Here is a 13,763-nt window from a genome sequence, read left to right as displayed (position 1 = left end):
CTTTGGTCCTACAGAAACTTATAAATCTTGAACTTACTACGAGAACTTAAAACTCCTTGAGTTACCTTAGAAAACCACACAAACCTATTAACACCGTGTCAAACCAAAAAGCAAGACAGCTACTTAAAACTTCTAAGGCTTATCCAAAGGACATAGGAACCAACCTGAAGAGGCTCTCACTAGCCAAAATCAGGACATCATGAGCATCTACACAGAAAATGATAATCTAAAACACAAATGAGTTTAAATCCATGAGTTCACAGGATAAGGCATTTTACAGCAACCATGTCACACTGCTGGCTAATATTTCTTGGGATTTTGTTATTTCACAAAAAGATTGCTCTCATATTTGGTATCACATCTGCTCTTAGATCTCATATACAAACTCTTGTACTTATCTACTTATAACTCACTTTTTAAATCTAAATTTAAGATTCCCTAAGTCATCCTTGTAAGAATTTTAATCTACTGTTGCTATAATGCCTGGTAAGGCTACCGTGGTTATGGATAAGAAAACATATTACTAAGAATTTAACTCTCAAAAATAATGGTCAAATGCCAAGAAGTAGTAGCAGCAAAATAAATTCATGGGTAACTAGGCTATACTGTGGATTAAAATAGGTATGGGTGAAAAAAGAAAAATGAAAGTTAAGAATGATGACACCACCTGATGAGAGTAGCAAACCACTTTGTGCGTTCGTTTTAAAAAAAAAAAAAGCTCACCCTGTATGTGATGTTGCTGAGTTCCAGAAACAAACATCGGGCAGCATGACGTAACAGAAAGAGTCCTGGACTCAGTCAGGAGACTTCTGTTCTAGTCCAAGGCCTCAGTTTCCTCATCTGTAAAATGAGGGTGCTGAATTAGATAATCTGAAAGGGCTCTTCTGGCTTTAACACTGAGAGTCTATAGATGAGTTCAGGAAGAAGCAGTAAAATGTAGCACTTCTGTTAACAGTGAAGTTAACACTGCAAACAGCAGGTGGAACAGGGATGAAAACGATTTTCATAAATTTTGAACTGCTGTAAGCAATCTTTTCATAACTTTTAAGTAGATTTTTAGGATATAAAATTGTAACTTTTAAGATTTTGTAACTCTTAAAATGTTTACCTGCCTTAGTAAGTAACCTTATCATCTAAACCAGATTAGGAGTGAGTGACCAAATTATGACCTCAAAAAAGCAATTCACCTTTAGCCAATGAGACTGCCCAAGTGAAATCTTAAAAACAGTATAGGAATACCTTTGGGCTAGTAATTACTTTAGGTAATAAAATGCCTCATAACTGATCTCAATTCTCAATTAAGTAACTGAACAAAGTGTAAAATGACACAAAAAATGATTAGAGAAAATCAGACAATTAATTTTACTTGTAACAAAACAATAATTATGTTTATGATACCCTTCTTTGTTAATGAGTGTACCTTCCCTATGCATAACATTTTTCTTGTTAGCTCTCAAAACAGAACCTGACTGCTTTTGACAACAAGGTTAACTGAAATAAATGACATTTTTTTTTACCGCTAGTGACAAACAGAAATATAAAGAGAAGAGTATTTTTTGTTTAAGTTTTCTACACTGAAAGAAATCAAGCTTCTCTATATATCAGTAACAAATAATGGAAAGGCTCTGGTGCCTCAAAAACTTGTGGTTTCCTAATGGCAATTTCCTAAATACAAGTAATTAACTGATTGGTCTATGCTCTAATAAATTTTTTAAGTTCATAGATCCTCTGACACTATAGTTTACATTTACTTTTCATTTATGTTAATACTATGAATCTCACCTGGCAGACTTTTAAAACTCTAGCTATATGAGGCCCAATAAACGTTATCTCTACAATCAGGAATCTATTAATATCAAAAATCTATCCTTTTAAAGGATGTAATATATATCTTTTAAAATATATAAAGATATAATGAAACAGTCTATGAAAAATTTGTTTTTAAAACTTATTTTATGCAAATCACCTAGTGATTATAAAATAACTTGGCATACACACAATCCCATTAATCATTCACTTGAACATTTCACACTGGCAATACAGCACTTAATATGTTATTCAGAATCACTAATAAAATTTTTCTCTGGCTGGTAGAAACAAAGGCAAAAATAAAGCAGCCTTGATGGTGATGAAACCTGTTCTTGGCTAGTCTTAAAATAATTGTGATATCCATGTGCCCCTGAGACAAGTGACCTGTGAAACAAACTTTCCTTCACATTAAAAATATTTTCTATTTTAATGGGAGTATTTTGACTTATAATCCTAATGAGCTGATTAAAATAAACTTACACTTAACTGCATACAGCAGATATCAGTATGGATATGGAAAGCATATTTTAGTGCACTGTTCTGCACATAAGCTGTTTACAGCATTTACTCAAACTACCTTATTTCCCCCCTCCTCCATGACTTTTTTCAGAGACACTTAAACATTAAGCTTATTTACTAATAATAAAACTACTAGTTTTATTATAATTACTAGTGGTAGGATACTATAAGCAGCATTATTTTTAGCCACTACCATACAGACGTAAACCAGCTCCTCAAAAATTCAGAACTGACTGTACTGCAGAAAACACTATCCTCTTGGTACCAAGATCAGGAATTAAATGAAAATTTGATGTTTAAATAACTAGTTGGTATGTGGCAAGAAGTCCACTGGATTGTTCCTCACTAAATTTCTATCTGTAGAACAGAAACACATTTGTAATTCTTCCTAACACTTGTGTAAGTCGGTATACAGTACAATTTTCTCAAAGACCAAAATGCTTCATTTAGATACCAATAATACAAAATTCTAGGAACAATTATAAATTGCTAAAGCTACATACAAAACAACAGCACATTTGCTTTTTTGTCTGTTTGTATTTTTGCAGCATATTTGCTTTGAGAAAGTTATAATGGAAATGGTCCCTTTTTTTTACTGCAATACAATTGGAAAGATTAAAAAGTCAAAAGACCAAAAATAAGTCCAAATCTATTTCTGGTGTGTGTGTATGTATGTGTGTGTGTATATATATATATATATAAACAATTAATTATATATAACTTTTTATTTTCTAAAATGTAAATGTATTTAATAAATGCTTAATCTTGTTCAAACTTCTCATTTCAGGTTAACGGAAGAAAAACTGTCAATAGAAAGAAACAGAAATGATCAAACTAATGGCGAAAAAATCTCACAATTCATATTTCAGTATTTCATTTTTCTCTCATTTTTATCCACTTCTAATTTATTCCAATATATACCTTAAAAAATTCAGTCTATCAGATTACATTTCCTAAGAGTAAGATCAGGATAAAGAATGAAAGAGTAGTTTAGAATGCTTATATTTAATACCGGATAGTATATTAATATTTTTAATATCACTATATTCATCTCTCAAAACTTTATAAAAGAATTACAAAATTCAGCAACTATGATCATCTGTTTTTTAATATAACAACTTATTAATATACAATTACCATTTTCCTAAAATACAGATTTTTTAAAATAAATTCTCATCATTCAATCTGGCTAACAATTCGAGCATTAAAATCACGCAGCATTCCTCTGCTGAAGAATTAATACAACACATTAAAAAAATGTGCCCTAAGTCATACTTTGCAATCAACAATTGGCCAATTAAAAGAACAGAAAGAGAATCTAAAAGTTTCTTCTATGAGCACTTTCAAAACTTGCTCAAAATAAGCAACTCCAGGGATTCCATTTCCCACATTCACATTTGACTCTGATCATACTATTCTAAATGATCTTCGTGAGATTTTTCTCTATCACTCTGAAGTCTTCAAATTATTATGTGTTTGTTTTGTCTTTCCACTTTCGTTGTTTATTTCTACTTCTATCTTTCCACATCCTAAACAGTTCAGAGCTCAATGCATAGGTAGAAAAATGTCACTGATAAATTCTTTAAAACATTTTCAGATTTAAAGAACTACCAATTTTTGTGAAAGCCACCAAAAACAAACAGCAGAGATATACTTCCTACTAGTATCTTTCATAGCATTTCATGATGAAAATTTCAAACCTTGAGAAAAACTCAAAGAAGTGTACAAAGAACATTTACATAGCCATCACTAAGACTTTAAGGTTAATGCTTTCTTCTATTTGTTTCACCCGTGTCTATTAACTAATCTTAATTTCTGAAGCACTTCAAAAAAAAGTTACAAGTATCAGTAAACTTCCCTCACATATACCCATATATACTTCAAACTGCCTATCATTAACTATAATAAAGTATTTAGTACAATTTTTCTTTTAAAGAAAAAATTCATACAAACTACAATAGATATGTATGGGTGCACTATTCAATGAGTTTTGACGAATGCACAAACTCAAGTAACTCAAATCCCTAACAGGACACTACCATCACCCTAGAAAGTTCCCACATGCCTTAATTCTTGTCCCCAGCAGCCATGCTTCCTATTTCTAAGCTTTGTCAATCATTTTTTCCCCAACAATAATTATCTTTGTCCAGCCCCAGCCCCAATACACAACAGATATTTGCCTGTTTTTAGTACACTGTATAAGGAATTATACATTATGTCCTGTTTCACGTAAGACTACATTCACTCAGCATGTTTCAGAGTTTAGTACAAATTGCTTCAGGTACCAATAGTTTTCTCCTTCAACTGTTGGTAATACTGTGACACAAATAAAGCACAGTTTCCCTATTCTCTTCCTGATACTCGAACTGGTTCCAAGTTTAGGGGTCGGCCCCAGTGTTTGACAGAGTTTATACCCAGAATTTGGTACTCGACCTCTGAGGTTCTTTCCTTTCTTAGACTTCCTCCCTCTTCCTCCTGCTGAGCTCCACTACTCTGCAGCTGCTGTGGTAATTCTCAACTATCTGATTCCTGAAGCCAGTTTAAAACTTCAAACCACCCAAGAGGAGCCTGCTCTCAGACAGAACACCATCAACTTGGGAAACTCACCCAAGGCCACTCCAAACCAGTTTCTATTTCTGTTTGTTTGCTCTACAATGTCCTCATACTTTTTTTCATGTTGTCCAGAGATGGCTGTCAGTACTTGTGGGACCACTTGTCCAACAGGAGCCACTACTCCATTTTTGGTAATTCTAACCCCCTACTATTCTTAAAAGTACACATATTCAAAACTGCAATTGACATAACCCCCTTTCCCATGTTTCTCTCTCTCAAGACCCCGACTGAGCCAGTCAGTCCCTTTGAACCAAAGGAGCTCAACTAAACCAGAAAGAGAGGCCTCTGGGAGCTGGATCCTGTAATTCTGTATACGAACCAACACAAGTCCCAAGCTCATCCCAAGACGTGTATGCAAAACATACTCAAATAGGTAAAAGTTTCGAGAACTGAAGATAGGAGCTATTGTCAGGGTCCCACACTAAGCCTGAGGTGTGCACATGAGGAGATCCAAAGCAGCAGAATAAAGGCTTTGAAAACTGAACTCACAGTGGAACCACTGTCCGTGACACAGAAAGTTCAGTCTGGACCTGTCTAGTTTCAAACAGAATAATAATAATCTCCTGAAAGGATACAATAAAAAAGTTACTCAACATACAAAGAATCAAGAAAATCTAATTCTCAAAGAAAAAGGCAGTAACAGATGTCAATCTCAAGATGATCTAGATGTGAGAATTATCAAAGATAAGGTAGCTATTTTAATAGTCCATTCTCCATAGAGGAAGGGTAGGCACTTGAAATGATGGTAAAAACTCATAAGTAGAAAATATAAAAAGAACCAAATAGAAACTTTATAACTGAAAAATCAAGGGAAAAGTGATTTGACAAGGAAGCAAGTGTACACAAAAGAGAGCAAACACTGAATAAGAGAATAACATAAATAGATGAGAATAAAAGTCTAACTGTAATAAAAGAAAATTGTCCTGACAGTCTGTATCTTAAGCTCTTAACTGTAGTGGAGGGGGAAAAAACCTAGAGATCTCTAGTAAAGATGCTTTCAAAGTGTCAGTCGCTCATTCGTGCCCAACTCCTTGTGACCCCATGGCCTGCAGCCCACCACGCTCCTCTTGTCTAAGGGATTCTCCAGGCAAGAATACTGGAGTGGGTTGCCATTTCCTTCTCCAGGGGATCTTCCTGACCCAGGGATCCAACTCGAGTCTCCTGCATTGGCAGGTGGATTCTTTACTGTCAGAGCCACCAGGGAAACTGATAAAGACAATTTTTCTACCTCCTCTTGAGGTCCTGTGAAAGCACTCATGATTCACCTCTGAAGAATATTCAAATTCTATAAAATTTGTATGACATAGATTAAAAGAAAACTCAACTACAAATGAGGGGATTTGGTTCAAGTTATAGGCTCTACCAAAACTAAGTGATTAGCATCCCTTCTCTAACATTTAGGTCCTCATTGTTTACAAATGAACAACGACAACTTAAGCTTTGTGATGTCGTCCCATGATCTAATTTTAGGAACTGTCTGAGGGTCATTCCAGTTTCCCCAGATCTTAATTTTTTTTTAAGTTGTTTCAAACTAGTTTACTTAGGGGTTCCATTTTCACTCCTCAATAGACTATATGTACTTCTCATATGCTTCTTCACTCACTCATCTAGTTCTGAAGGGTTTCTGAGTGTCATCCTGATTAGCTAACCACCTTCATAATAAGATTTGTTGACAAGTCCTGGATTTTCTGCTGGAGCTTTATTAATTTCAGTTACTTTTCCTGACAGAGGAGAACAGAGTTCACTAGCAGCTTTCACACTTTCCAAAGCACCAGACTCCTTGTCTGTTCAATTTTACCCCAACTTCAGGTAGGTTACAGTAAACAATATCTCCCAAAAGCTTCCCGTGCAATTTCCTACTGTTCCATCATTGCTTTCTGTTGTTATCCATTCATGTTTTTCTGAGAATTTCCGCACGGACAGCAGAGCTGGGCGGGTGTGCAGCACCCAGCCGCGGCCCCAGGGGAGGGCGCTTTGGGTGCTGAGACGGGACGCTGCTGCAAACAGGAGCCCACATGCTCTGCACGGCTCGCAGGGGCCCTGAAGTTTCTCACTGCTCTAGTTACTTGTTTCTGGCAGACAAGGAGAACCTTTACATCAGGTAGCTGTGATCAGCAAGGTACAGAACACTGTCAACAGACACACAATGCTAACCAAAGGTTTGTCAGTTTCTAGTAGACTCATGAGGAAAAAAAAAGGTTTTTAAGGTGGCAATTGACTCTAATAGTCTATTTTTATTTAATCCAATATATCCAAACAATATCATCTCTTGAGATCCAAGCAAGACTAAGATTTCACTTAGAAAACAAAAACAACTCTTCAAAATCCAGTGTACATTTTATATTTACAGCATATTTGAGTTACAACTAGTCACTTTTTCAAGAGCTCAACAGTTACACATCACTAGTTATAACTAGTCACTTTTTCAAGAGCTCAACAGTTACACATCACTAGTTACAACTAGTCACTTTTTCAAAAGCTCAACAGTTACACATCACTAGTTACAACCAGTCACTTTTTCAAGAGCTCAACAGTTCACATCACTAGTTACAACCAGTCACTTTTTCAAGAGCTCAACAGTTACACATCACTAGTTACAACTAGTCACTTTTTCAAGAGCTCAACAGTTACACATCACATCACTAGTGGCTGCCACGGCGCCCAGTGCAGCTGCAGACGTGGGGTGGGAGGGCGGGAGAGGTGAGACCAAGGTGTCGCGATGAGTTATCTGTCTGCCTCCTACACACACACACACACACACACACACACACACACACACACACACACACACAGTATACCACTGACGGTTATGAGACCTGTTCTGTTACAGGCAGAAGGACAAATCAGAGAAAGCCTGGTTTTGAAATAAATTTCCATCCCTACTACAGGTAGAAACTTCAATAAAAGGGGGGGAAAAAGTAGACAAATGACTTATGGATCATTTCAAAATAAATGAATTAACTTTATTTCTATGAAAAACCACTGATGATTCTATCCTACTTGCAACTGAGGGGAGAAAGTGTACAAGGAATACATTAAAAGACTTTATGAAACAAAAACATCCCTCCATCAAATGAATTAAAAGACTGGTGAAGGAAACACAAAATGTGTTTAAAAAGTACACAATATCAATTCAGATGCTTCACTGTGATACTTAACTTCTGAAATATCAGGCAAAATATCAAATCCCCCCTTCCAATGAAAACAACAATTTGCCCTGTCTGCCAGAAACAAGTGAAAGTCACTCAGTCCTGTCTGACTCTTTGTGACGCCATGGACTGTACAGTCCTTGGAATTCTCCAGGCCAGAATACTGGGGTGGGTAGCCTTTCCCTTCTTCAGGGGATCTTCCTAACCCAGGGATTGAACTCAGGTCTCCAGCATTGCAGGCAGATTCTTTACCAGCTGAGCCACAAGTGAAGCCAGAAAATAATAAAAAGCTTAAGAAAATTTGCAAATGCAAATATAATTTTTTTAAAGGCCTCTACAACAATTTCATTCCTTAACTGTCCCTCATGTAATATAAAAGGCAAGACACAATCTCTGTGAGAACCCAGAATTCCACTCCAATTCCATCATGCCACAGTCCCTATCATTTCCATCTCAGAACAGAAATACAGACACGTTCTCTAAAGAGAAGAAAAAACCGTGGGAAAAGACTTGGTTTAGACTTCAGACTTTACAATTTATTATCTAAGCCATTATGAACAGGAAAAATGGTTTCCTCACCTATAAAACAGAGATGGTAACAGACTCACAGTTACACAGATATTTAAATATCTATCTACTCTCTTTCAGAACACTCATTCATCTTTCCATTGTTGGTCTGATTTTAATTTACATTTTCTTATGTGTCAAAAAACTGTAAGCTAATCAAAATGTCTTGGTGTCTCCTACATATTTAAAATATATCTCTGTGATTTGTTGTAAACTCATAAATCCCTACATTGAGTCATGTTTTAAAAATATCAGATTACAATGAACTCACATGATTCCACTAAAATTTAACTGGAAATGAATGTCAAGTGAGATGGTCTTTTATATATAGAAAGTAGGTAGAAAAATAAGAACACTAGCATCTTTTTAAAAAAACAGATCCTCCTGACAGGAGGAAATAGTAATCATAGCATAGGAGAAAAAATAGACATTGTGAAGAAATTCCGTTTAAAAGAATCAGGAGAAAAACCAAAGAAATGACTGAAATTAACTAGCTTGCAGAAAAGGACAGAACGTGAAGAAGAAAACAAACAGTATCTGTTAAATTTGGCAGTTTCTTTTACCTCTCAAACTTCAGTATGTTAGTTTTTCTTTGGAACAAAAAATTAAAACGCAAATGTTTTTTAAAAGCAGTATTATCCCCTGGAAAGATGGATGGATTAATGAAAGAAAGCAAGGAAAAGAAGATTCTAACTGGCTTCAGTATGTCCATGAAATATGGTTTGTAGTTTCAAATTCGGCTATATTGCTAGTATTGGACCAGGAGCCCAATTCTAATCAGGAGATGCAGGTTTGATCTCTAGATAGGGAAGATCTCTGGGAGAACAAATTGGCAATCCACTCCCATATTCTTGCCCGGGGGAATCCCATGGACAGAGGAGCCTAGTGCACTACTGTCCAAAGGGTCGCAAAAAGTCAGACAAGACTGAGTAAGCAAAGCACAGCACAGCCCAACACACAACACATCCAGGATCCTAGATGTGTCAGATCCTATTAAGACTGAATTTAACATAGTATAGTCAGTGTGAGAAGTTGGAAAAACTTTATTTTGGGCTCCTTGAGACATAAAGAGCCATATTTTATTTTTGGTTGCATGGTGCCTCATACTAAGAAATTGTAGAACAGAGGCCAAGATTATATGACATATGAAGATCAATTTTTAAATTGCTACTCACCATAACAAGTTAATTATTACACCATACGGCTACTCACCATAACAACTTTTAACTATTTCACCATAACAAGTCAACTATTACATTTAATATAAGGATTAAATCCATATAAGAATCTACACTTTGCCTTCTAAATGATGCCACAATCACTCAGGTTTCATCTTGATCAGTCATATCAGCCTCACACCACACAACAAACATCTAATGGTAAAGATGAAGGCATTCAGTTAAACCCAACTCCAGGGACTTCCCTGGTGGTCCAGTGGTTAAGATTTTGCCTTCCAATCGGGGGGTGCATCCCTGGTCAGGGAGATAAGTGTTAGCTGCTCAGTCATGCCCGACTCTTTGCGACCCCATGGACTGCAGCCCACCAGGCTCCTCTGTCCATGAGATTTTCCAGGCAAGGATACTGGAGTGGGTTGCCATTGCCTTCTTCAGGGGATCCTCCCAACCCAGGAATCGAACCCAGGGGTCTCCTGCACTGCAGGCAGATTCTTTACCAACTGAACTACAAGGGAATATATATATATACACACACACACACACACACACACACACACACACACACACACACACACACACACTCTTTTCTTCTCCTTCATCTCTCCTTTTAGAAAACTGTAGAGTTCCCTGGTGGCTCAGATGGTAAAGAATCTGCCTGGAATTGGGGTTTGCTTCCTGGGTCAGAAGATCCCCTGGAGAAGAAAATGGCAACCCACTGAAGTATTCTTGCCTGGAGAATTCCATGTACACAGCAGCCTGGTGGGCTATAGTAAGACCCCACATATCTTGAGGTCAAAAACCCCAAATATAAAACAGAATAGTGTAACAATAGTATAACAAATTCAATAAAGAGTTTAAAAATGGTCCATATCAAAAAGAATCTTATAAAAAAAAAACATACAACTCCAATGTGCATGTGCTCTGCTTTTCTGAGTTTATCATTTATTTTGCTTTTACAGAAAATAAATCATACATTTTTCAAAGGGATACCTGCTCAGACATATGCAAAAGCACAGACACTTCTGAAAGAAATTCAGCCTGTAGCTATTATTTTCAGTTTCATCCATTCAAAGGGGAAGAAATAAAAAATCCACAAAACTAATAGAGTTTTTCACTGTAACTCTCTTACTATTGACTTGAAAATTAGTTCTTCAGGGACATAAACTCTCCACCAAAATAAAATGAATACTTCACACAATCCTGTCTATACGGGCAGTACCATTCAATCTTCACATTTAGTAATACCACTTCAAAATCACGATAGTGGATGAAAATAATAATGAGTTTTTCTACAGTGAACAGAACAAATTATTTCATAGATGATATTCTTGAGAAGTGGAGAACAAAAAGTAACAGATCGTTAGCTCCTCAATACACACCACACTGCTCTTGGGGAGTTACCTCTCAAAAGGGTTACAACTCTGGGGTCTTATCCTCAGTCGAGCAAGTCATAAATTACTTTTATTAATTCTCTTAGGATAATCAAGTTCTAGGAGAAGAGATGTTAACAAAATACAGTAGGGCAATTTATGAATGAGATTAACTAATTTACACTGAGAAATGTAGTTGCAAGTAGACTAGAATATCCATTGACACAACAGCCAGTGGGCACTGGCAGCGCCCAGGCCACAAGCCCTGCTCACTGTTCTCCTTACCAAGTAGGCACTTTCTTACTGCAAACACCTGAAGGTCATCTGGTCAGTGACGTCAGGAGAGAGTACTAAGGAGCTGATGTCTTGCCCTTTCCAAAGCATAACTCCACCAATAAAGAATGGAGCTGTTGCACAAATTGCCCCTTTCGTGACCACTGAGTGGAAGAACTAAGGGGCATGTTCTACACCAGCTTCCAAAGGTCCCAACAAGAAATGGTTCCAATTGCCTAAAATATTAACCTGTATCCTGTACTCGTCTCCTTATCTTCCTTTTCTTATTTCCTTACAGGAACTTTCTGGGTTCAGCTTTCAAAAAAAAATGGTTATAATCAAGGGTCTGATTCTACAGAAATCAAACCTGACAACTGGTCAGTGAGGTTTTATTCTTAGTAGGAAAATCTTGTTAAACCAAATTAAGTTTTAGAAGCAGTGCGATGACTGGAGAATTACAAAAAAAGAGAAAAGAGAAGGCCTAAAGGGACTGGTCGACAAAAATGGATAGTCTTTTATTGAAAAATGAGAATTTATCTTTGGAAGAGTTCAAAGGAAAAAACATACAAACTGCTCTAAAGCATGTGAGATGCAAATGAGAACTAAATTGAGACACCATTTTTCAACTATGAAATAAAATATGTATATATCCAAAAGGTTCTGACTATATACCGTTTACAAGTGGGAAAACAGGCACCTTCACACATTACTGGGAAAAACAGAGAATGGCATAAAGCCTAAGGAAGAGAATTTGGCAAGCTGCCTCAAAATTACATGCTCATACCTAAAACTCTCATTCATGAAACAGCTAAGCTACATCTAGGTAATGAACTGCTACTCAGCTATTATAAAAACAGAGGACTAATTCTATACAGTACTATAAAGGTGGTCTCCAAACGTTCTGTGGACTTCTATACAAAACTATACAAAACATTTAAGTTGACTTCTGGGCGTTTTTGATAGGATTCTGGTCTCTGATAGCTTCCCTGCTTTGTGACAAGACAGGGTGTTACTGAGCTCGTCTTCTACTTATACATACAAAACAAAGCGTGTGTGTGTGTGTGTGTGTGTGTGTGTGTGTGTGAGTGTGTCTAGACACCCACACACACACTCACATACACAGACTCACAGGTTTGTTTATATTTTTAAAAATAGCAACCTAAGCTAAACTTGGTTACCTATAAGGAGAAGAATCTAAGTACACACTTCATTTTGAAGTAATACCAGTGTTTTACATAAAGTTATAAACAAGATTAAATCAGTATTTTCAAACCCTAAGAATTAAAAATAAAATGAAACAAATGGACCTGATTCTGACCAAGTTGGTGGAAAAATCATATAAATGGATTTACTTTGAATGTAAACCCCAGTGGGACATGGGCAAAAGAAAAAAAATAAAATTGCTATTTTCAGTAATCATATTGGTGGTAATGGTTTAAATATATAAATATATATTTATAAATATAAAAATTATACTATGTACAATATCTTATATTAACATATTTATATCTTACACACTTTATTTTATAGTTTTAATGTTTTACACATGTTAAATACATATATAGCATTATACTAATATGTAATATAAATATACAAAAGAAACAAGTTTACGTAAATACCATTAGAAAAAGACATTATTCAGCATGAAAAAGGATGGAAATATTGAAATCAAAGAATTTAAGCTTGAAAAATTAAAATCCAAACTTTTTATCAGATGTATCACAGACACACCAGATACATATCCAGAATACAACAAATGCCCTCAGCACAAAACTGGGGCTCTACATACTGCTTCTCACTAAAAGGAACTCGACTTTCTGGAGACACGGCTGAGTTGAGGACTGAGGAAGGACACGGAGAAGATGAGCTCAGGAACATCCTGTCATGTCACAAAGCAGGGAAGCTATCAGAGACCAGAGTCCTATCAAAAACGCTCAGAAGTCAACTTAAAAAGGCTCCCTAGGCTAAGACAACCTGAGTATCCTAAAGGATAAAAACTACAATGCAGTAAAAAATCAAATTATTTAAATTCACAAGCTCAGAGAGACACTTTTTGTAAAAGTTCTTTCTGGTCTACTTTTCCCAGCATTCTATGAAACAACTTAGCACTTTAAATATTGGCAGATAAACTTATGTACAAAACAGGAATAGAGCTACAGATACAGAAAACTGGTAAATAAAGGGAAGAATCAAGAATTTGGTATGCCGTTTCTGTGCAAACTGTGCCACAGAGTAACCAAATACCTAATGAGGGAAGTTTCTTTTTATAGAAATATTACAGATAATAA

General features: G+C 36.1%; 1 protein-coding gene across 7 annotated transcripts in view; it reads right to left on the bottom strand.

The window, feature by feature from the left end:
* The window catches only part of TBL1XR1 (transducin beta like 1 X-linked receptor 1), a 178,201-nt gene that overhangs the window by 73,482 nt on the left and 90,956 nt on the right, over window positions 1-13,763 (bottom strand). For 2 of the 7 annotated variants that reach the window (XM_027540627.1, XM_027540618.1), the window contains one exon: window positions 724-840. The exons of the other annotated variants lie outside the window; for them this stretch is intronic. The gene's annotated coding sequence lies outside the window, so the exon portion shown is untranslated. The remainder of the gene's footprint in view (window positions 1-723; window positions 841-13,763) is intronic. 7 annotated transcript variants of the gene reach the window in all.

Source organism: Bos indicus x Bos taurus, chromosome 1 (genome assembly GCF_003369695.1).
Source record: "Bos indicus x Bos taurus breed Angus x Brahman F1 hybrid chromosome 1, Bos_hybrid_MaternalHap_v2.0, whole genome shotgun sequence".
NCBI lineage: Eukaryota > Metazoa > Chordata > Mammalia > Artiodactyla > Bovidae > Bos > Bos indicus x Bos taurus.
The sequence above is the reverse complement of the archived record's forward strand: the minus strand, read 5'-3'. Positions and strand labels throughout refer to the sequence as shown.